This window comes from Macaca fascicularis, chromosome 13 (assembly GCF_037993035.2).
Source record: "Macaca fascicularis isolate 582-1 chromosome 13, T2T-MFA8v1.1".
NCBI lineage: Eukaryota > Metazoa > Chordata > Mammalia > Primates > Cercopithecidae > Macaca > Macaca fascicularis.
This window is the reverse complement of record NC_088387.1, coordinates 10033014-10040202: the sequence shown is the minus strand read 5'-3', so window position 1 is coordinate 10040202 and position 7189 is coordinate 10033014. Positions and strand designations below refer to the sequence as shown.

The window sequence follows — 7189 nt, the reverse complement described above, 5'->3', positions numbered from 1 at the left end:
TGATATAAGCAATGCTACAATGAGCACTTGTATACATGTCACATGGCCAAGTGTGAGTTCCTCTAGCATGGAACCATGAAAGCAACACCGCTTGGGTAGACGATATATACTAATCTTCGCCTTAACCAACTATTGCCAAATTGTCTTTCAAAGTCTTGAGCCAATTCACGCTTCTGCCAGCAGTGTGTGAGTTCTCATTTCTCTGCATCTTCATCAATACTTTTGAGTATAAAATAACTCATTTTTCTTATTACTAGTGAATAATCATGTTTTCATATGTATAGGCTATTCAGTTTTTCTTTTCTGTGCTTTATCCATTTATATCCCTTGCTCATTTTTTCTATTGGCCTGTTTATAGCTTACTGATTTGCATGAATTTTTTACACATACTAGGTTCTAATCCTTTTCTGGTTATCTGAATTGCAAATCTTCTTCTAACTGGTGACTTGCCTATTCAGTTTGTTTATGGTGGCTTTTCATAGAAAAAATTTTGGGGCCGGGTGCAGTGGGGCTCATGCTTGTAATCCCAGCACTTTGGGAAGCCAAGGCAGGAGGATTACTTAAGCCCAGGAATTTGAGACCAGCCTGGGCAACAAAGAGAGACCCTGTCTCTACAAAAATAAATAAAAGTAGAACATTAGCATGGTATGGTGGGGCACTCCTGTAGTTGTAGCTACTCAGGAGGCTGAGGCAGGAGAATCCCTTGAGCCCAAGGGTTTGAGGCTGCAGTGAGCTGCCATCACACCACTGCACTCCAGCCTGGGCGTCAGAGCAAGACTCTATCTCTAAAAATAAAAACGAATAAATAAATAAAGTTTACCTAATTGTGGTCAAATACATCAGCCTTTCCCTTTCAGTTTTGGGTACATTTATATGGCATAAAGAGATTTTCTTTTTTGATTTTTTTTTTTTTCTTTTTTGAGACAGACTATTGCTCTGTAGCCAGGCTGGAGCTCAGTGGCACGATCTTGGCTCACTGCAACCTCTGCCTCCCGGGTTCAAGCAATTCTCCTGCCTCAGCCTCCCGAGTAGTTAGGACTACAGCTGCTCACCACCACACTGGCTAATTTTTATATTTTTAGTAGAGACGGGGCTTTATTATGTTGGCCAGGCTGGTCTCGAACTCCTGACCTTAAGTGATCTGTCCACCTTGGCCTTCCAAAGTGCTGGGATTACAGGTGTGAGCGACTGCGCCTGGCCTATATTTTCTTCCAAATGTTTTAAAGTTTTGATTTTGCATTTAGATTTTTCATACCTCAGAATCTATTTTCTCTCACATTGAGCATTAATTTTTCCAAGCACCGCTTGCTGAGTAGCCTGTCCTTTCTGTAATGTATCACGCTGTCTCTGATATAGCCCGACTCTCCATATGCCTGAGCCTGCTTTCAGATGCTCTGTTCTGTCCCATTTGCTTTTTCTGTATACTTTGCAACGTTTATTTTTTTGCAGGGCAAGTCTCCCAACTATTTTCTTCTTGATTTTTTTTGTTCTTAGGTTCAGAAATGTTTCTGAAAACTGGTCACTGGTTTCTGTTTCCTTTAGGGGTATGACAAAGTATCAGTTAGGAATCTTTCTCTTGCAAGGAACAAAAAGTGCTTCTGACTATTTTAAGCAAAAAGAAAGGGGGGTGACGGGAAGAATTTTTTCACAAGGATATGAGGCTCAGAATTGGCAGGAGACTGAGAGATCTGGCTTAGAAAATGGGTCAGATGCAAGGCAGTGCCAAGAGAGGAAGCAAAATGAAGCCTAACCACAAAGCAGCCTGGAACATGGTGGTGCCGGCGCCTTCCACCGCTCGCTCACTGGCTGAAGAGTGGACCCTCAGTGGGATAGAACTGAACTGACTTTATAGGACTTACCTTTTAACTTTGGAAGTTGCCCAACGGAGAGGATGATTTTATGTGATATTACTGACGCTGAACCACCACTTTTTTTTTTTAACCAAAAAAAAATCATGCCATAATCAAGGATGATTGATTTGTTTTTTATTTGACTTGACTTGTTCCCCTATGTCTCAGGTCGACAAATAACAAATTCACATCAACTGCATCAAATGATTTTTATATAGGTTCAAATAGTGGGTCTTGGTCGTGCGTATATATTAGAATCACCTGGAAAGCTTCCAAAACTTATTGATCCCCTCAACCCTCTTAAGATCAATTAAGTCAGAATCCCTGGTGTTGGCACCTGAGCTTCAGTATTTTTTTTTTAAAGCTCTCCTTCCCCTATCCACTGATGCTAACAGGCAGACAGTGCTGAGAGTCGCTGGGCTAAAAGCAAACAGTTGTGCTAACACCAATTACAAGTGAGATTGCCTCCATATCAAAACTGTTCCTCCATGTTTGGTTTGTACAGTAGCACCATCATACAGACTCAAAAGAAGCATTGACAGATTGGAATCTATTTCAAACTTGCATACTTCATCGATGGAAACAAAGGCTGGTAAAAGATCTACACGTTCCTCAGACACACAAATATTCTTGATGAGATATAGCAGGATATAATAGCGCTTGCATAAAATAATGGTGCTTGCAACCAGCTTCTCTCTTGTGGGCAATGTGAATTTGATTTTTTTAAGTTCTTTATATCCATGAGGAGGGAAAAAATCAGGTTTTGAAGAGATGTCTTACTGACTCATAGATTTACAAGTTAAAGGAGGTTAAGAGACTCCTTTTGCAAAAGACATAATATACCAAACTTTATTTTCATCAGGAGAAAATCATGCTGATAGACTTAATTACAGTAAACAGTTCAGCAATTAGAATCTATCACTCAGAACACGATCTGAGTGATTTCGATAGCAAGAGAGCTGCTCCTGAGCCATATCTGTCTTCTTCAAATTGGAGTGATTTAATTCTTTAGATAGGTTGGATTTCCTGGCTTTCAAAAGAGGGGATTCTTGGAACCATCCTAAAGAGGTCTTTGGATGACTTCAGAGTAAACCTTAAATTAATCATATGTGAAGATCTATGCGTCCACAATGTTTCCAAAAGCCATATTTTGATTGACATTCTCAGGTATATACATGTTACTGATCCTAAACATGAGTCCAATAACTATTCCCACTATCGGTGGTGTACCGCAGATGTTCAATAACCAGCTCTGGGCTGGGCTTGTCAGCTCACAACACCTCTAATGCTTTGGGAGGCCAAGACCAGTCTGGGCAACATAGTGGGACCACATCTGTACAAAATCAAACAAAAGAAACGGATGTTGTTATGTGTACCTGTAATCTTAGATACTTGAGGGGCTGGAGCAGGAGGATTGCTTGAGCCCAAGAGTTCGAGGTTATAATGAGCTATGATCACATCACTGCGCTCCAGCCTGGGCAACAGAGCAAGATCTTGATTCTGAAAAATATTAATAATAATTTTAAAAATAACCAGCTCTCTTGGGGGGAAGAGTGCTCTTAGGTCGTGGTTGCCTATTCTTTACTGCAAACACCACCAGCTATGGCCAAGTTGATTTCAAGCTACCAAATTGAGGTCACTTAACACGGATTTGGGAAGAGTTATATGGATGCACACCATTGTATAATAACTCCTTTATACAGATACAATAGATAGAAATAAGAGTATAGATAATAGTAATATATCATAAAACAATTAGGAGGTCATCCATTTTGAATACCAACTACCTCTGCTTTTAATATAATCTATTTAATTAAATATTATACAGTTTATTTTTCAATAGACTTTATTTTTTTAGGACAGTTTTAGGTTCAGAGCAAAACTGAGCAGAAAGTGCGGAGTTCTCATATATCCCCTGCATCTTCTCCCACAGCTCCTTCTACCTTACTATCAATATCCTACACCATGCAGTACTTTCTTACAACTGATAAATCTACACGGACTCATGATTATCATCCAAAGTCCATAGTTCACATTAGTGTTCACTCTTGGTCTTGTACATTCTATGGGTTTTGATAAATATATAATGATATATATCCACCATTATAGTAGCATAAAGGATAGTTTCACCACCCTAAAAGTCTGTGCTCTGCCTTTTTATCCCTTCCTCCCCCGAACCCTGGGAACCACTGATCTTTTAATTATCTCTATAATTTTTCTTCTTTCAGAATGTCATATAGTTACAATCATACGGTTTGTAGTCTTTTTAGATTGGCTCTCCCTTCCCTTCCTTCCTTCCTTCCTTCCTTCCTTCCTTCCTTCCTTCCTTCCTTTCCTTCCTTCCTTTCCTTCCTTCCTTCCTTCCTTCTTTCCTTCCTTCCTTCTTTCCCTCCCTCCCTCCCTTCCTTCCTTCTTGGAGTTTCTTTCTTTTTAACAGAGTCTCGCTCTGTTACCAGGCTGGAGTGCAGTTGTGGGATCTCTGCTCACTGCAACTTCTACCTTCTGGGTTCAAGCAATTCTCCTGCCTCAGCCTCCCGAGTAGCTGTAGCTGGGACTACCAGCATGTGCCACCACGCCCGGCTAATCTGTGTATTTTTAGTAGAGATGGGGTTTCACCAGGTTGGCCAGGATGGTCTTGATCTCCTGACCTCGTGATCTTCCTGCCTCGGCCTCCCAAAGTGCTGGGATTACAGGCATGAGTCAACACGCCCGGCCAGCTTTTTCTTTCACTTAGTAATATACACTTAATATTCCTCCATGTCTTTTCATGGCTTGGTAGCTCATTTCTCCTTAATGCTGAATACTATTCCACAGCCTGGATGTACCACAATTTATGTATCCATTCACCTACGTTTTGGTTGCTTCCAGATTTTGGCATTTATCAATGAAGCTACCATAAATATTTGTGTATATTATAAGTTTTTATGTGGACATAAGTTTTCAACTCATTTGGGTAAATAGCAAAGAGTGAAATTGCTGGATGCATAGTTTAATTTTTAATAGTGGTTGTGTTTAAAAATCACCTTGGAAAATTCCTGGAAATGTAACAAGAGGCTCTCATCCGCTGGTGTGAGCCAGTGTTGGCCTATCACTGCGTTGTAATTGCATCCCTACCTTCCTCCAAGTTGGGCTTAATACAAATTCAAATGAGTTTTAGGGGGACTCCAACCGAAGTCCGTATGTGACACATCTTTAAAATGTTGCTTTTGTATGTGTATATGTATGTATGTTCCAATGCGTTTATTACATTAAAAAAAAATAGCCTCGTTGGTTTTCAGCTTTCCAACAAAAGCAAGTCAAACCAGTATCAGGAATTTTTGCTCTGTCCTGTAAACTAAAAATAAGATGCTAAGCTCCTCCACCAACAAAATGGACCCTCTTGTGACCGAAGGGACCCCAGGAAAACCTTAAAACTGAGTTCCCAGCCATGGAGGGACAGGAGGTCAGATATACCCCTACCTTTTTTCTCTTTAGACGCAAAAACTGACTAGCATTAATGTTAAAATAGAGATCGTAAGGCCGACAGAATGGACTCTTTGTGGCCATAAGACACCAAATTATAAACAAGACCTATGGCCATGCCAAGCCAAGGGTTAAGTCACACATACCACACACACAACACTTAAAGAACAAACTAGGTTCTAACTACCACAAGGTTTTTCCTTTTCTCCAGCAGCTAAACAAGCACTGCCCTCAAGATAAGCAAGATTAAAACAATTGCAACTCACCCAGCTCACAGGCGCTGAGTAACTGACCCCTGTTCTGCCAGCCATAACTATAGCTTTGATTGGATGAGAGAGACTGACTCCAGTAACTTTCTCCTGATAAGAGACCATGGACTGGTTCTGGCTGGTTTGCAGAAAGTACATTCATCTGCCTTCATGTCCTGAAAAGACCTTTTGGGGTATGGGGCCTAATTTTAATACATTTAAATGTTAAATCTCTACCCCAAAATGAACCTGGCTTGTATGTTACGTACATGTCTGTTCAATATGCGTGTGTCGGGACTACCTTCATGAATATTCATAGTTCTTCCTGTAAGCTGTTGAATATGTATATTTAGCCATCCTGTCCAGCATAAAGCTTCTATCCCAGCCCCTCCTCCTTTGAAGTGCCTGTCTCTGGTCTTGGCCAGAGGCACACTTCTGAGCCTGCAGGATGGCCACCTTGCAGGCTGTAACCCTTTACGAGAAACAAAATCTCCTCTCCTTCCTTCTCACAATTTATAAATTTGTGATATTTTTAGTTAACATTCCCAAGCATCGTGCACAGAATGTGATAAACCCCTCCCATCAGAGGTCCTTAAACTGTTCCTTAGAATCTCAGGGGCTGCCGAGGTGCCCCTAGGGAACTCACCCATTTTAAGTAGCGCTCCCCACCCCTCCATCCCACCCCCAACTTTTTCACCATGATCCCCTCAAACAGAGCACCTTCACTCTTCTGTTTGATGTACTGGGTTTCTGCATTAGACTTTGTTTGAAGAAGGATTTCTTTGACTGTAAACACTTTCAAACCTCTGCCTTGGAACTCAAAGTGTTAATGAAGGAATTGGACTGTGCCTCACACCATTAATCACGGACCCGTCCGCTGTGCTGTTCTGGCCACGTTTGCAGTCGCCTCAACAAAAACTGTTCGGAGCATCAGGAGTGAGTTTAGGGAGCAAATGCCTACAGCTGTGGTCTAAGATGTCCATGTCCATAGTGATAAGAAATGGAGCCCTATTTGTTACACGGTGCTGTCTACTTTGTTACAGTTATGTGTGGAATTATTTTAGGCTCATCCCTGGAGCTGCCAATTTAACACTGTAAAATCGAGAGAAGAAACAAGTGTGATCCATTTTATTTCCTCGACGAGTGTTATCCATTTGTATTCCCTCTGATTGAATTACTTCTTCCTGGAGGGAAGATGCATTAAGATTCGGCATTTGTCATCAAGCCTTCCTATGATCAATGTCTTGGCTGAAACATTTGCTGGTCCCATTAGACAAGACTCCCCACAACTTATGTTTGCTGTTTTGTACACAATTTTTTTCCTCTCATATTCAGAGATGCATCACATTGAGTTCAGGCAGTCTATCTTCATACTTCACACATAACTAACCTATAAGCACGGTGTATCCTAAAGCACACTCGGAAGCTATTCATAGATCAGGAATGGGAGAAATAAATGCATAGAGTGTCCTCCTTGATATCCTGTTTGTTGGCACTGGTTATGCCTCCTGTTCCCATGACGAAGGGATAAAGTTTTGCCAAAACTGTCTACCTCTCTTCCTTGTCGGGGAAGCATCCATTCATCCCGGTCTGTTTCAGAGGTAAGTTAGAGGAAAACTTTCTTATGTA

General features: G+C 41.1%; 1 long non-coding RNA gene across 1 annotated transcript in view; it reads right to left on the bottom strand.

Annotated features, from left to right (window-relative positions):
* Positions 1–1963: 1963 nt before the first annotated feature.
* Positions 1964–7189, bottom strand: part of LOC135966761 (uncharacterized) — a 57138-nt gene continuing 51912 nt past the window's right edge. Inside the window, exon 2 of the long non-coding RNA XR_010580329.1 lies at positions 1964–3350. This is a non-coding gene — a long non-coding RNA (uncharacterized lncRNA). The remainder of the gene's footprint in view (positions 3351–7189) is intronic.